General features: G+C 40.2%; 1 long non-coding RNA gene across 2 annotated transcripts in view; it reads right to left on the bottom strand.

The window, feature by feature from the left end:
- Positions 1-18,155, bottom strand: part of LOC146601173 (uncharacterized) — a 292,354-nt gene that overhangs the window by 269,454 nt on the left and 4,745 nt on the right. Inside the window, exons 3-4 of one of the 2 annotated variants that reach the window (XR_014896706.1) lie at positions 5,869-6,021; positions 671-797 (exon numbers count right to left, since the gene is read on the bottom strand). This is a non-coding gene — a long non-coding RNA (uncharacterized LOC146601173). Of the gene's footprint in view, positions 1-11; positions 798-5,868; positions 6,022-18,155 lie in introns of those variants that run through there. The other variant, XR_014896705.1, reaches the window with a different exon arrangement.

Genomic DNA, 18,155 nt, shown 5'->3' on the forward strand with positions numbered 1-18,155 from the left:
TAAAAAAAATCTGTTTCTCACACACTTTTATTACATAGAATAATATACAATGTATAAATTCATAGACTTTTAAGGAAGCATCATGATCCTCAGACCTGACCTTCTGAATAACATAGGCCAAAGCATTTCACTTAGTGGTCACTGCTGCAAGCCCAGATCTTGCAGCTGAGCTGTTGCAAGTCATTCAGAAAGACACTCATCCTGATTTATGGGTACCAGTCTTGACGTGAGAATGTCACACAAAGCAGTTCCTGTCTTGAGCTTCACGCAATGAATTGGAAAGTTAAGCTGGTTCAAGGGTCTGAAATGCCTGCAGTCCAGTAAGACTCCCTCTCCAATTTCAGGCGGAAATAGTGTGTAGGTGGCTTATAAAACTTCCTTTCTACAGTGACCCCAAATCTAACCAAAAGGTCAGAATCATTTATGTTGCTTCAAAGGCTCAATTGTTATTCAGGCCAACAAGTTAGCAATGACAAAAGTATATTCAATTCTTTAGTCTATGACATAGCTAAGACAAACATGGTGAAAGATTGTTATTGTTTATACAAACTCTTTCTCTACTGAGAGAAACTGTAATACTATTTTTCAGCACATTAATTGTGTACGGTTCTCATGCTGTGGCCTTTAAATCCTATGTGCTAATAGCTACCTTTTTCCACCAGATACCTACCTATTCAACAGCCTTTCTTCATAGGAAATCCAAAAGATGTGGATGAAATCCTGGTCCTGGTAAAGTCAAAATGAGTTTTTCCAGGCTCTGTAACCATCAAGACAGTCAAGCCCATGTGGGAGCAGTACTGCATAAAACAGAAAAATAATATTACAACGTCATTAATTACTTGTATCTTAATAACACCCGCTGAGATGAAGACCCCACAATAGTGGCAGTTGATTGACAGGTACTTAATGGACAGTGCCCCTGGAGATATAAAGACTAACTAGAGAAGGCAGTGAAACAAGTAGTTGGAGATCGAGAAAGAGGAAGTGATTTGCAGATGGTCACACAGCAGATAGCTGGAAAAATGAGGAACTGGACAAGACAGATCAGAAAATTAATTCAACCACCTACTGTTTCTTAACAGATATTAATCATTCAACTGGCAGAAAGTCATTACTTTTTATTAAGTTACAAAGCCCTTCAACTTCCATCAACAGCCATTCCATTTCAACCTGGCATGCACCTACCAAACAAACACACACAAGCCCCATGGAAGTGTTTCTGAAAATGAAAAGAGCTGGCTAAAGTTTCATGTTTGTCCTTTCAAGCCATGTAAACCTGAGAATAAATCCACCTGTTGCCCTACCTTCAATGAGGTCACTGAAAAAACTTCTATTTGCAAACAGCTTAGTGGCTGCTGAAGAACAGTCACCAATAAACTTATTCCTAACAAAGATTAATCACTGAGAAGGGTTAAGTCAGCATCAAGTAAAATACCAGCCACTGAATAGCAAGATTCTTCTGTAGTAATTTACTGCAATGTTCCATGCTGAGACTAATTAGAATTGCACAAAAGAAAATTAAAAAATTGTGAAAAGTAAAGTGAAAGACCATAAGAACAGAAAAAAAGTAAATAATAGAGAACAATAGGAGAGACAGAGAATCAGAAAAAGAAAGATAAAAATAACGACATGACCAAATAAATTTTACATTTCAGTACTAACTGGGGAATGGGAAGGAAAGAAGAAAATGTAGCTCCATGAAAAATCAGTTCTGAAAAAGTAATTTGAAAAGAGGTCAATACTATCCTGTTTTTAATCAACAGTGTAGCAAACTTAAAGCAAAACAGATTTATTGTTGATAAGACTGTAATACCACTAAGAGTCCCTTTGTTTTTCCTCAAAATATCCTACACAATTTGTTTATGATATGGAAATCTATACACTSAAATAAACTGTTATTAAATTTTCCTTACTATAACTCCTGCTTATACATATTCTCAGAATGGGGATGACAACAATTTTCTAGCTGCATAGCACACTGACTTCCATGAAGGTATTTCTGATATGTATTTCTCAGAGCAAACTGAGACCCGCACAATATAATGAACACTCTGACATGTACACCATATTAAATAACAAGTGATTTAGACTGAAGCTGGTAGAAGGCCAAATCTTCCCCTCTGTGCCTCAAGATTCGCAGAACCAGAGGAGATGACTTCTGCATCCAGCTTCRCTTGGGAGATGAGGGGAGCAGCACAGCTGTCCTGCACAGCCTGGCAGGCCGGGTGAGCAAGCAAGATCCCTGCGGACACCTGGCCCGCTGCATTACACACACGGAAGRCAGAGTCCGGCTGGGAATCCAGGGCTGAGGACACACAGCTTTCTCCAGGTTAAAAATTTTTCTGTTTGGGGAGTGAAAATGCATGTAAGAAAGTGGACACTGAAAAAAAGAGCCTTTCTCCCCAGCTTTTCATGGGAAAGCTTAACTTTTTATTAGGAAACATTTGGAGGGAAACTTTTCGACCTAGCCTAGCCCTAACCAGAGCTGGGTAGGAAGCTCTTTTCTCCTCTCTCCAGAACTTAAAAAAATAGTACTTTTAACAAATCAGAAGGAATTTAAACTAGCACAGATYTTCATGAAAAATCAGAAGATGCAACTGCACCCCCTGCATCCAACGGGCTTAAACTAAACATTTTACTTAAGTAACTCAACAGAATTATTCTTCTTGATTTTATTATTTAAACAGAATCAAACTTTTTTTAAGTTAACGAACAAAAAAGAGCAAGTGTAAACTAAAGAGAAAGGGAAAGCACAATTCAAAACATTGTGGGAGGTGGCCTAGCACCAGGCTGCAATCCACATGTTGACCAAGCAGCGTGAGCTGAGCTCTGGGACCTTTTGGTACAACCAACTCTGTGAGCAACCCTTAGCGCCCTTCTGTTGCGCTCCGCCAGGGAAAATTGAATGGAACATGGTGTTTGTACAACCACTCAGAACTGGCTTTCCTCCTCTCCTGTTTACACCAATAAGAGTCTGATCATTAGACTCAATGGGAGAAAACATAAACTAAGGAGTCCAGGGTTTTTTTTCCAGTATTCTCTCCTAGATATGGCTTGTTAACATTGTATAGACACTGGGGAAGGGGAAGGGAATTGGGAAGAGGAAGAGGAAGTGGAAGGAGAAGAAGAAGGGAATGGGGAAGGGGAAAAGGAACGAGAAAGGGGAAAGGGAAAGGGAAGTCGAAGGGGAAGGGAAAGGGGAAGAATGGGGAAGGGGGAAGGGGGAAGGGAAAGGAAGGGAAGGGAAAGGAAGGGAAGGGAAGGGAAGGGGAAAGGGAAAGGGAAAGGAAAAGGAAAAGGGAAAGGGAAAGGGGAAAAAGAGGAAGAATAAAAAATGGGCAAAAAAGAGAAAGAAAGACAAAGGAAGAGAAAGGAAGAGAAGGAGAATGAAAAGAAAAAAGAGAAATAAAAAAGTAAAAATGAGAAAAGAAAGAAGAAAGAAGAAGAAAGAAGAAAGAAGAAGAAGAAGAAGAGAGAAAAGAGAGAGAAAAACAAATAAATAAAAATAAATAAATAAAAAGAAAAGGAAAGAAAGAAAAAGGAAAGAAAGAAAGAAAAAGAAGAAAGGAAAAGAAAAAAGTGAGCAGCTGGTGCTGGAAGTGAGCAAGACTCTTTCTCTCTCGTTTTCTTCTGTCTTTTAATAAATCATTGTAGCAGCTTTGTGACAGGTCTCTGTTATCCATAATGCCCAAGCAAACAGCTTTTCTTTCAGCCTCTATTCAGTTGGCTGCCAGGGAAGCAGGACTGCAGGCAGGAAACTTCAGTGGCTCAGCCTGCTCCTCTGTAATTCAATTAGAAAAGCAAGCATGAAGTCAATATTCATTGCACCAGGCCAGGACTGCGCAGCACAATGAAATGGTAATGAGAAAGTTCACAAAGGAGACAGGCTTAATGATAAGTTTTTAAAGAGCTGCTGCAGCGGGTGACCCTCTATATAACTGGCAAACACACATTGGCATATGGGTCTTTACCCTCAGGGATTTGCCCTCATCCCTTGCCATCTGTATCCAGGGCAGACGGCTGATTGTGAATCCAAGGGAATCTCATGATATACTGTCRTAGGTCACCCTATTCAGCTATTTTGCAGCTCTGAAGGGAAATAAGATGTGTTTTTTAAACACCTGGACCACAAGGGAACACACATACTTTGCTGGATCACTGGTAATGCAATTTCAAGCAGTGTGGAGCTGTGACTCCCACACACAGCAAGGAGGTGTGCCTGTGGGCACATGGACCAGGGAAATCATGAGAAAGAACTTCCAACACTTYGTGGCAGTGCAGAAGAAGAAGAACTACACCCTTGCACTTCAGAGCAAGACAGCACTGACTCCCTACAACTGTGAGAACATTTAGAGGAAACATTTGTGCTTTAAACTGATCAGTAAAGGGTAAATTSTTGGACGTAATTCTGTGACTCCCTCTCTCCCTCTAAAGAAGAGCTCTACATGATTTCCTTTATTCTCATTTTAGCACTTTGCTGGTGACAAGGAAATATGTGGTTATTCATTCTGTAAACATTGCTGCATTTAGTTTTTAAAATAACGAATGATTGAAGTAGTAATTAAAAAACAGCATTGTGTGTACAAGCCCGGAGTTGCCTTGTTCTAATTTTGCTCTGATTCAACATTCCAGATTTAAAATTACTGCTATGGTAAAGCCCTGGGCCCCTCACAAAAAGGCTTGAATTTTCAAAGAAGCCACATTAGGTAACCAAATTCAATGAAACTGGGTACTTAACTCCCTTAGACTCCTTTTGGGAATGGGRCCTCATTCTTTTAGGTGTGCTACAGAAAGAATGAGTGCCCCTGAATCTAAACAAGTAAMCATGAGAAATGGAAAGTTTTTATCCCCTTTAACAAAAGGGAAACAGGACACACAGACCTTATGTAAGCTCCCTGAGGTCACATAGGGTGTCAGCGACAGAGTCACAAATTTAATTTAGATTCTCAGGCTATCAGTCCCAGCTTATATCATATTGTAATACAGGACACCAAAATGCTATCAAACAATTTTCAGAAATATGTTGTTATTTCTCTAAATTAATCTCTCAACCTAACTTACATTAACTTTCCACATATTTCCATCATCATTAAAGGCTGCTTAATACATTGGTAAATAATTAACACAAGTCAATAGCTATGAATTTTCTCAAAATCAGAAGGAGGTATTTTTCAACATTGCTCATGACAACAGCTGATTTTTTACTTCAGAGCCCAACAAAAAGGAAGTCAATTTTGCCACTCTTCCTGATTCAAAAACCCTTCAACCGCTAATAATAGAAGTGGGTGGTGAATTGCTTCATCTGCAGTAGGAAGCTCTTCATGTCCTATTGGGCCAGTTTTTCAGCTGCTATAAACCCACACAGCTTCACAGAAGGCAATTCAGCTGTGTCAAGTCACGCATGTCAATACATTTGTATTTCACTATCTACTGAATCTCTTAATATGGACCCAGTTTCTGTATCTCAAAGGGAGAATGCAGTACTGCCCACAACTGCAGCTATATTCAGTGGGGTATAACAGGTAGAACAGGCTGCTGGGATCCCTCTTACAACCATCTCTCTTCTCCAGAGATCCTTCATGTGAAAGAGCAGAGGCAAACACCAGAAACTGCAAATCTGCCCCAGCAAGCCTTGCTAGGCCTTGAACTCAAAGCAAGCCCCTTCTGGAAAGGATGATGGCCAAACACATCAGAAAAAGCTGCTTTCTTCTAACACTGAACAAAAGACTCTATCTGAAAAAAGGGAAGAGTTTTATCTCTGAAGTTGCACACACTTGTGTCTGCTTCTGTCATTCACATTTTTSAACAATTTTCCTCGCCCCAAAACCAACCTCCTTACTTTTGCCAGAATTTTGAAGAGTTACACACCTTGGTGGACATAAAGCCCTTCTTCTCATAGCAGTAGGGATCAGGTGTTGAAGTGATGCATGTTCACGTCTATATTGAATAATACCAAGGAAGGGCCAGGTCCCACAATTCTTCTTTTAGGCTAATCAATCTCCAGTGCAACTCTCTCACAGACTAGAGGAAAGAAATAAAAAATAGGAAGTACTAGTCACTTTAGATGTCCATATGGTATATACAAATATATTATCTGTATTTTTGCATAGGTGTATAAACCACAGTTTTCACAACTACATGCAAAATTTGGATACTCTCTCAAAAGGCCCAGTGTGTAAAACTGAGTCCTCACTGCTCAAAAAAAACTAGAGGTCAAATGTTCCTTTTTAACTCCTGCATGTAGCTGTCAGAAATGATCACAATAACTTCCCCTTTCTTATTTTAGAGGCAGCACTCTTATGTAACGAAGGCAAAATCTGTTGAGGTCAGGGATTCAGCGACAGCGGATTCATGCACTGAACAGCCCTTGCTTCTTAGTGACAGACACTGGGAAGTTCAGGAAACACTGCAGGTATCTATCTCCCCTGAGTTATCACTTGTTCATGTCAGACCCTGTTATCCTGTTTTATGTTCTGTGCTTTGATGGGAGATGTTGTCTGCACAGGATCCTCAGCTGAGAATTGGCTTTTCCTGGAGACATTAATGCATGTAACTGGGGCACGCTTTTCTGGAGTATTTCTATCACCTTTCAAAGATAGAGACAGTCAAATCTCTCTTCCACTCATCAAGGAAATGCTTAAGGCATCAAGTGGGGAATTCCAGGCCAGCTTATGGCTGGTACTTTCCATTTTCTCAAGCAGCAAGGTTACATGKGACAAGGACTGTCATGGTGTTTATTGTGAGTTCCCTGGTGAGAAGAACATTTGACACTTTTCCTGGCTTGTTGCAACTTTCCTTCCCTCCTGGGGAAGTCARGCTATCTCTAGCATTTGTACACAGCTGCTGTTACTTGATTTCACCCATCCCCTCTGAGCACACACTAGCAGAGAGGCACTAAAGTCAGCTACCCTAGGTCAGGCTCTAACCTTTGCAAGGGTAAGGCAAAAGAGAGCCCTCTTCTTTAGGAGGTTCACATTGTTCATTAGAGCTGAGCTCAAAATCCAAAAGCCCATCCAAAGAGGCACTAAAACACCAGGGAAAGATCCAAATCCTTCTCAAATGTCCGTATCTGTCTAATTCCTGCCATGTTAGTTTTAGTTCTGAGTCAAGCTATTTCAAAATGGAGGAATTGGGGGAAAATACACTCGAGAGAAAAGATGGTCCCATAATTAAGTGATTAGCCCCATCAGGGTTTAATTTCAAATACTGACATAAGACTCCTGTGTATCAATGAACAGATAAATTATTTACTCTCCGTACTGTTCCACCCGATAAATAAATGGGCGACAGTAACACTTTTCTCCCATGCTTTGTCTCTTTTGATTGTCAGTGTGTAGAGGCAGGGTTTTTTTTATTTCCTTGGAAAATAGCTTGCGAACAGCCCTCCCCTCAGGATTGCTAAACTCCACTGCGACACACCTTTTACTGGTGAACTACAGAACACACCCAAGCAACAAGGAACACAAATGCGTCTTCATGCACTATGTGTCCTTTCAGCAGAAAGTAGTAAGGCTGGAGCTGGAGACAAAGATGACCTAGGTACAGGCTAACACCAAATAGTTTCAAAATTGCAAGCCAAGTTCAATGCAGCTGATAAATTACAGAAACACAAAATGGAGAGTCTTTTTCTGTTAGTAATAATAAAGGTACCGCAACCAGTGAGTCCAGAGCTATGCAATTACAAGGAGACAAGCAGTGTACACAATCAGGAATCCTTATCAGATTGTTTGGTCTATCTTTTCCATTTAAAAGTGATGTTTAAGCTATGTTTATAGACAAAAAAATTGATCAATGAAGTTGTCATTTGGTCATGAATAGCACGGAAAAAATTAATCAGGTGATGAAAATATTGCTGCTTCTCCATTTGGGGAATAAATTGAAGATATTTCAAAAAGATTTTGTCAAAACTTTGGGGACACAYGCAGCGGCAAAGCCAAATGCTGTCTTTGAAAACTTCCCCACAGAAATATTTTTAAAGTTATTTGGAAATGAGTTTTTCCAAAGGTAAAATATCTAGAAAAACCAAAACAGAGATTTACTATTATTTAAACTTTTCAGCTGCTCCCTAAGAAAATAAACTCAGAGCTAAACAAAAACTTCAGTGTTTTCCTACAAAATAAATAACAGTAACATTATACCCACTAAACAGGAATCAGCTGTATAAACAGTTTACCTGCCTCTGACAGCATTAAGTATAGAAAGAATTTCTGGGYAACTATATTCAAAGAAGGAATAACTGAAGTTATGGTAACCACTGTAACAAAGCCCATAACAAATACTTAGTAAATGAGAGGGACAAATATCTAAAACCTTTTTCATCTTGAGCAGGCATCTTCAAATTTTTTAGTAAAAAAAAAAGGTGACAATCACTGCACACATCTCCTGCTTGTTACTTAGGCTTACCCAATAGCTACCATTATAAGCCCTTGATTCAAGATTTGATAGTCTTTAACCAATCTCAGTTCAATCTTTTATGAACTCTGAGTGTCTGATATTGCCACATTCATTGCCTTCATCCACGCATAGACAGATATTCTATGCAATTTTGAAATATTTTCAGCTTAGAAACAAAACACTTTCTCTGTCATATAGTCCCTCAGATGATACTTAAATTTATTTCAGTGAACTAACTCTGAAGAGATCACAGGCTTCAGATGGTCCAAACAAGAGAAGAAGAGAAAAAAGATTAATCATTTTCACAAGATCATTCTCTGCAATTTGAACTATAACAACTCAGTGATCAAACGATTTGCAGCTGTGAACACTAAGAGATGGTAGCTTTTGAAATATGTCAGCATGTCATATTCCCCCCCCCCCCATTCTCATCCTTCCCATCAGCTCAGCATATGTAAACTTTTGGTACTGCATGTTTAAGTTTCTCCCACAATACATAATGGGAAAACTTACGCTATTGTGGAATAGGGGCATATGTAATAAATACTTTTGGTGCTCAAGAGCCTAGAAATAGACTGTAGGCTGCATGTATACTACAGACTTGTATCAGCATACCTAGATTCATCAGGTGCATAAAGAGAAATGATCCTGATGGACACAGCTGGGTTTCAGAGAACCCCTCCAAAGACGTACTTCAATAGCAGCAAAACTGTCTGTGTTCTAGCACAGCTTTTGATAAAAGGGTATGAAACAGAGGAGCTGCAGCTACAGTAGGGGTACATCAGGTCTACAGCGCACGATATTCACAACAGATAATAACCAGGTGCATTCAAACGAAGAATCAAAAATTGGGGAACATGAATCCTCTCATGCAATTTCAGTTCTGTCATGCTTGTAATCATTGCTCTTTTAAAGGATTTGCAATAGGAACTGAATGCTGAATTCCCCTTTGTGCCTCTTTGGATCAGATCCTCAGCTAGTACAAACTGACTGAACACCCACAGATGTCACACAACCTTCCTATATTTATACCAGCTGAAGATCCAGACTTTTGTTTGCCAGTGAGGGTGTTGCTCTACAGTATTACAGTTTCTGGCCCAAGCCATTCCTAACCTTACTGTAATTTACAACACTATCAGGCACAAAAGGCAAAGAGTAACTGGCARTAACTGGCAGTAACAAATGTCCTCAAGGACTGCCCAGAAAATATGCATGTAGTTAATATCTGGCCAACCAGATATGTATCCATAGGGATATGGTCATACAAATATCCTATAATTATCTTAAGCTAGTGCTTTGGGTCAGACTTCACTGCTCACTTTCCTCAGATGCTTTCCTGCCTCCTTCCTCACACCCTAAGTGCTGTCACTGTGCTGTCAGCTTTACAGTATCAAGCATGTGATCTCTCTGTTGGTACCCTGTTCAGTGTCATTTAAGCTGCCCAGTCTGCAAGGCCACCAAGGTCAAGGAACTATCAGGAGTAAGGTTTCTTAAGTGCAATGTGTGAGACACCATCTGACACTGTTTACAGATAGAGTTAGCCTCTTATTGACCACAGGATAGAAGTTAAAAGCATTGCTTTGGGAGTTCAAATGTGTTAACCTCTGAAGTGATGTTTGAATTAGGGTTATAAAGGGCCTAAAGTTTTGATCAGAGACTTGGAGAATAAAAAGGATTTGGAAAAATTTTAGAGAGGGATCAGAGTAGCTACACTGAGTGTGCCAACTGCTATATTATTGTTGATTTAATTGAGTCCATCTATCAGGTCTGTGCATTATGTGATCCAGTTCCAACGATGTTTCCCTGCTGCAGCTGACAAAATACAGACTATACACTTCAAATGCAGTTGTCGGTCTTTAAAACAGGCAGTTGCAAAACACGTTGGCTGCTCTAGTGATCAATAATGGGAAGGGCAGTGTATGTTGGACTAACTCCCAAACAATTAAATACTCACCAGTGTAAAGCAAAGAACGACACAAGACTATGCCAAAAGCTTGTTCACTGTTCAGCAACCCAAGTATTATAAACACTGATGGTTTAATAATCAGGAAAAATTAACAAAGCTGGAACAGCAGAAACATTCTCTGAGAAGTTTTGTGATGAATACACTGAAGGCATAACAAATACACCTTCCTTTGAATTGTGCCCACATGCCATCTGGAATTCCTGATGCACTATTTTCCTGGAAGCTGACCCACAGAGGAGGAGTTCAGGCAGCTGTGATGAACTGCATACACAGACTATGAGGATGCCACAGCACCTTCGCTCTGCACGGGAACAGAGAAGCAGTGCTTCTCACTCAGAAAGGATGCGCCCAACAGCTTGAATGTGTTGAGGTGCTGAAGCTGCACTTTGCAGTCTGAGAATGAGGAGTCCAGCCAAGCCCCTAGAATAAGGGAAAGGAAGTGCAGTGCCAGGGCACAGCGAGKGCTGGCTACTCCCTAAGGGACCAGGAGCTAAGCGTGATAAATCTCCAGGGATGGATCAGCCAGGGCCCTGTCCCACAGTACCAGAGAAGAGCAGGACAGACACCAGGTTGGCAGCCGGGGCAGCCCAGAGTCTTGATCGCCAGACTAGCCTGTAGTGACAAGGGTCAGGGTTGGGAGGGCCCATGGCCGAGCAGCGCTGTGGCAGGGCTGGAGCCTGGCACTGCTACARTGTCGCYGGGGCAGGGACTGACAGCCCYGGCCTGGTTTGAAATTGGAGCCTGGGCATGGCCAGGGGAGAAAGCCCCAGAAGGTGGGCAGGGACTGGGAGGGCTGGTGGTGGAGGGCTGATACACAGAGCTCTACATTTTTTCCTGAAGAATTTCACTGTATTTCACTATTAAATTAGCTATCTTCCCATGCCTTGGTTTCCCCACAGCAACACGTTAATACGTTGGCATTTTGAGCACTGTTACTAACTTTTCCACTTTAGCGATCTATCTTGTCAATATATGAAAGAGACAGAAAGAGCACCAAAACTACAGAAAAAGAGCGGTAAAAAGCTCCCTACCTTATCCTATTAGAGTGGCTATGCTAAGAAGGTATAACYTTCTTTTACTATTCCACAGTCTTGTAGTAAGTGTGTTGCACTCCTTCCCCCMAAAAAGAGGCTCACCCATTCATGCTGTGATTTACTGACGGAAGGAGAGATTCTCCTCCTGTGAGACACTCAAGAGTATCTTGCTCCTGAGTGAGACAGGAGTCTCACATATTTGTGATCATGTAACATGCAGCTACACAGTTGTTTCCTCTTGCTCAAYGTTTGCATTCAGATTAGGGCTGGATATAGCTCTGCTTTATTCCACAAAGAACAGAGTGTTGACTTGTAAAGAGACTATAACCAAACTGAATAGGTGATGCTTCTGAGCTGTTGTAGTGTCAGTCAGTCTGGGTATTGCTCATGTGGCCACAGACAGCTGAGACCCTAACTGGCACTACAGAGTAGTATTCAGGATATACAGGCCCCACCTGCCATTCTTTTTCTAGCAGTTACCACCTTGTTGCAAATCTCCTCAGTCTTTTAAAGTGTGAAACGTAGAAGGAAGTGCCATGTACTTGGCTATTCCTACTGCTTGCTATTCAACTCAACAACTGCTTTCCAGAGATTCTCCCCAGGACATAGGAATTGATGAGGTGTGCATTTGAGGGAAGAACACRGCAAAGTGGTTTCCCTGTACCACTTAAAACAACAGTCTCTTTGGCTAGGTCTTATCTGATTAGGTCTGTCTGTGCTATACAACGGGTAGGTTAAAGAAGTAGCCAAAGTAAAATGGGGCTATAACTAAGGAACAGATCACCTGGAAGCATATGTGGAAAGTACTGACACTCTGATAGGGCTGCTCAGATYGTCACCTGACAAAGGGAAGAGAAGGCTTCAAACATAGATCTTTTTAATTAAGAGAATATAGTTGACAAAAGTCAAAAAAAGGTAATTAGTAACAAGGAAGAATGAAGCTCTGCCTAAGTGAACGGCATCTAGCTATGCAGAATGTCCCTGTTTCTTTTGTTCTACAATGTAAAGACAGGGTCTAAGATCTGCAAAAATTTTTTTTTCCTAAGCTTCTGCTGTCTCTGTCCCTGAACTATCACTGGGGATGTGCACAAGGCCAAATCCCAGGAAAGTCCATACTTGCAGCATCAGGGCAGCTGGAAGGGTACTCTGGAAGTCCATGGTGAACTTCAAGGCCAAAGGCAGACAGACTTCAAGACRGTAAAAAGTATGCCAGAGAGACTGAAGGACACTGTACCTTCTCAAACAAAAAGTGYAGTGAATGCCCATCAGTGTGAGTGCTGTAACCCAAGAACTTACAAAACACCAATCACTCAAGTTTCTGAGCAAATCAAACCTTTCAAAAAAGCATTTCTATGGATAAGGTAAGAAAGTGCTACTGTTGGGTAGAGGGGAAACAGAGAGCTAGAAACACTAGGCAACCTGTGGAGGGGTAAGGAACTGAAGCCTAACTCCCAACTAACCACCGTAACGCTACATTATCCCTTCTCTCTAGCAGTTGCCTCAGTCCTCAGCTCCAGACTTTCCATCAAAGACCTTTAAAGACAGCTATGTCCCTCAAGGTCGTTAGTTCCTAGATTTGACAGAAGAGACAAGCTTCTCCTTTTGAAAGCTGTGTGGGGCACCTGTGGAACAGGAAAGCCCAGGAGACCTYGAATGCAGGAAGGGCCAGTGGGACTGAATAAGACAGACAAACGAGTATATACAGTCACAGGTTCCATAGGTTTGGYTTTGTATGCTCCAAGGCACCTTTCTCATATTCCAGTAATTCAAGCTTCAACAGGGGAATGTGTTCACATACAAAGGAGAAGGGAGGAAGCCTCATGTGCAGRGCAAAAGCTGAACTGAGGCTCATTTTAAGGTCGCTTTCCTTGGTCAGATTATGACTTTACCTAGATGGGAAAGCCAAATGGAAGAGCAGTTGCAAAATAACTATATAAGGGAATGGGCTTGTTGTTGTCTTGTGTATTCAGTTTAGACAGGTTATCTCCAAAAAGGGGAATCTCAAGCACCGATGACCATCTCCTTCCAGTAACAAAGGAATTTAGGTCCCTTTAACTGTTTTCTACTCAGTGTYCTGGCTTATCTGAATCTCCTTCTCAGGTGTTTAACTTGCCCCACGCCTGCTATGGGAAGTCCAGGCTGCGCATTCCCAGATCTTGTCTGTTGTTACACTTGGCACTGCAACAGCCAAGTGCCTTCATGATTTACTCAGAAAAAGTTTCAGAACTAGAAAAACATTTAGTTTGCCATGAAGTGAAACATTCTTTACTTTTAACTATGTTTAATTACAACTATGTTGCTTTTGAAATGTAACATCATAGGACTTACCTTACTGGAAATCTCTTCTTTTTTCATTTTTAAAAGCTGTTCAAAATGTAGTAAGATGTTTTTTTATCTTAAATACGTATTTTTAAGAAGATGGTCCAGCTATAAGGAATGAACTTYTGCCCACTGAAGACATGGCCTCACAGGGGTCTTGTTTATTTCTAGGAATAAAATCTTACACTTACTGAGCAAAAGTCTGTTCCTCTTTACTCAATTCAGCAACCCTTAGATAAGGAGAGTTTAAAATAGACAGCTTTTCCTGTTTTCAGCAATATTATGGGACATAGGCTCTATACTCATCTTTTTTCTCTCCAGCAATTATCTGGGAMAATAATCTCATCGTACTTCATAATCCTCCCACTGCACAGTTGAGGAAATGACAAAATATAGGTAGCTATTAACCTTGTTTTTAAAGATCATTTAAATACTCCCTATACACACACACAAATCTCTGAACTGGATTTACCTTCAAGACATTTCTGTTTTAGAAGATGGTGTATATGCCTGGGACAAGGAACATTGCTAGTAGACAAATATTCCGGTGCCTAAATTAATACAGAACAGGTTGGTTTCTCTCTCTCTCTGTCTCCCCTCTCTCTCTCTTTTTTTTTTTTTTTTTTTTTTTTTTAACTCTGGTAAATGAAACTAACAGGGGGCTATAGCTGATATAAAAATATACATCTATTACATTTTTTGTTTCTGAGCCTTAAAAATCATGACCCCATGGTTTCTGGTCACTTATAGAAAAAGCTAAAACAAAGCAAAGTACAAGCAAGTGTCAGTCTTAATACCACAAACTACCATTTCAAAGTGCTGCAGTATATATTTCCTTTTCTGTAACCCCACAATAAAACCTGTGWCGAATCCTTGTAGACTAGATCCCATATATGCCAAGTCCAAAGCCATGAAATCATTCCATCTGTCACTCAGTTAACAGTCAAACAAACTGTCCTAGAAGAATGTGCAAGCAAATTTTCAAAATACAGTATACTCTTTGCAGAACAAAAGTCTTAGTGCAGACAATCTCTGGTCATTGAAAGAAAATCCTGATGCCAGGCAAAGCAAGAAGTCTGAGACCTGGAGATGACACCACAGCAGTATCACCAAAAAAAAAAAAAAAGGCAGCCAACCATAAATAAGGAAGATAGTGGTGGCATAGTAAGYGGCATTTATGTCAAAAGTGTCAAGGATTCATCCTTAAGCATAGTCCTACAGCTGTTCAGCTGAGGCATGCTCAGAGTGTGAACTTCCTAAGAGACATTGACAGTCTCACTAGAATACGGACCCAGAGTTATTTATGCATCTTTCTTCTTTCACACTTAATTTTTACTCTGTGGGAAAGAAATAAGTATAGTCTATATACTGTTGGCCAGGATTTCAAGGACATGTACTGTCACAGAATGAATGTTGTTACAACACATTATTTTGTAGCAGAAGATAAAAAAAWTTATTCAGTGCTTTATAAGGAAATGCACTGATCTGAGATGCAGTCTAACTCAAATTGCCTGCTGGCAAGAAGTTCAGCTGAAACCCTGGGAAAACCAGACCAATACTGTGTGCCCCGTAATAGAAAACCAAAATACAGTTTTAGTTACAGTAATAAGTTAATTTGGTTACAGTAATAAGCTAATTTTGACCCCCAAGTTTTTTGAGCTATGTTAATGTTAACGTATTTTTTTCTAAATTAGTGTCATTTCAGATGGATGTACAATCTGAACTGAAATTTGCAGTTATTTGGAGGAGCTCATTGATATTAAAAATGACTCTTTGGTTGATTATTACATCCTAGCACAATTCAGTAGATACCTGGGAAAKAAACCTCAGCTCCTGATCACTATTCATTTGCAGAAATTATGTATAAAAATCAGAGAGAAAAGTTAGCTCTTGAACTTTCATAAAAACCTTGACTTTCCCTATTTTAAGAGTGGACTAAAACATGAGTTGGCTGACTTAAGGTAATATTTTAACCAGAAAGCACAAGAAAAGAAACACCCTAATTGACTGAAAATCCAGCTGTGGACTTAAAATAGAATTTAAAAAAGTTGCATTTTTCACGTTACTAAGTTCAGCACTGTCTAGTCTTTGAAGAAATGGACTGGCTTGACAGAGCTAGCTGGAGCACTCAGCATTCACACGGGAACTCTCTTCTGCTGTCAACTAGCCCAAAAGCATGGCTGTGAGACTTACCATATTCTGGCTGCTAGTTATTAAACATATCTGTTAGGGCCACCTTTATGCTTAAAGAAGAGAATTAAAGATGGAACTTTCAAAGCTTTTTGTTAATGCTTTGTTCTGTTTTAAAAGATCTTTGCTTATATCAGAGAGATTTTTCAAAGCTGAGGAAAAAATCTGTAGGCTGGATACGGTCCATTTTAGCAGTAATTAAACTCTCTATTCCTAAAGGTCTAATCTGAGTCTTAATGAAATAAACAGCAGAGCTTGCACTGAGTTCTACACAGGCAGGATCCACCTCTACCTACTCAAGGTTCTTYACCTGAATCCTTTCTCACTGTGACCAAGCAAGATAGCAGTAGAGCAAAATGTTTGAAATGAGTATCTCTAGCACAGTAACAAATCTGTTCTACATTTTGCACTATCAGTCCCTTATTGGAAACTCCAAAGAACATATCCACTGTCTACTATATTAACATTCTGTACTTAAACCTACCAATTCATTCCATGTACAACCCACTCCATAACCATATACATTAAAATCCTGCAGTGCCAAGTGTTTCAGGGATCCTGAAATGAGTACTTGCTAGCACTAACTTTTCCATCTTCAAGGCTTTTACCCTACCTACTGAACTTTCCCTGTTTCCTTATTGCCACACAACTCAAGGGTGAACCATGCTGCCCTAACAATGCAACCAAGCAATGTCTAGCCACTGAGCCCCAAAACCCTTGTCACTCAGATGAAGTATGGTAGCAGTGCTCCAAAATTCAGCTAAATTCAAGGAGCTTCTAACTTCCCTCAAAATTTATCCTGGTTTGAAAAATTGCTGATCTGGAAAATTCAAGATATTCTATGGAAACATTTTTACCTTTTTTTCATCAAGGAAAAAAGATCAAGAAACAGTTTGACCTGAAACCTCTTTAGTTTCCTGACAGCTCATCTATCCTGCACATTGACAGCTCATCAGGTGGAGAGGYATCCAGCATCTGCAGTTTATTATACAGATGGAGCCAGGGGACCTCAGGCTTCCAACTGATCTCTAGAAAGCTCAGTAGCAAGACTTAGTATTTATGTAAATTTATAAGCTTCAGAAATAAGGATCCTCAGAGAATGAAAAATCAACACAGCTGAACAGGAATCAGCAAATGCTAGGCATTTGCAGAAGCTGAGGATCTGGCCCTTATTTGGTAATATTTTATTGAAATAGACTTTGAGATCCAGAATGCTGCACTGCCAAAGTTGAACATCAACTGCATGAGCAGCCATGTGGCAGGATGTGGAAAACTACTTTGTGTTAATGATTCTGTGCTCTGATCAATATTCCACAGCCTCCCCATGAATGAGTTAGTGTTTGACAGGAGATAATACAGTGGTAGCATCAACTGTCAAATCATCAGGGCACTGCTGGATTTCATATTGCTATAATCCTATACAGCAGGTATATGAAAAGCTGCCTGGAGCAAAATAATAACCGCACAAAGCATATGCAAAAGAATCTCACTGTTCTAYGAAATGTAGCATTTAATCATATGGGTCCTTGCTGTTGGGAGGCTAAGAGAGGCAAAGAACTGCAGTGAACACGCTCCAGTAGGAAGTCAACCAGCCTATGGCTGTTTATAATGCATAATGGCTTGATCATATGTCTGATTCTCATTTGGTATTTTTTAAAGGATTAGCAGTGTATAAATCACATGATTAAAGTCACTGCAGGGCATTTTATAACTGTAGGCTGCCTTTTATAAACTATAAGCTTACTTTGTGACCTAAACCCATTCTGTTTCATAAATTTTTTATTCAGTTGACATGAAAATCAACGGGCTGTGCTTCTTTAATTATCTGCATAGACAGCTTAAAGCTTTTTAAGAGTTCCCACTACTGCAGTATTTGTTACCTGCCATCATTAAAATTTTGCCAAGCTCTGCTGATTAGAAGGAAAAGCCTCTGCCTTGAACAGCCTGTCCCTTCTGTGACCAGAAACCTGTGCTGATCTCTTCACTAGGACTTCACAGAGGCACCCACTCACAGGATGAAAGWGCAGAACTTGAGCCCACAGTGGCCACAGTTCTATACAAACATGCTCTGCTTTGTCGTCAATTACATTATTTTTTCTGTTCATGATTTTTTCAAGTCCCAGAAGCCTGCTCTGAGTAGCTGACAAGTCACTCTTTACCCTCTTATTTTAAGGGGTCTGGAAGAGAACGAAGAATGTGGTAACATGAGACAGTTCACTAACATGAGCATGGAAAAGATCTTTGGCACAGCC

Source organism: Rhea americana, unplaced genomic scaffold, assembly GCF_003343005.1.
Source record: "Rhea americana isolate MKP2758 unplaced genomic scaffold, rheAme1 scaffold_109, whole genome shotgun sequence".
Classification (NCBI taxonomy): Eukaryota; Metazoa; Chordata; class Aves; order Rheiformes; family Rheidae; genus Rhea; species Rhea americana.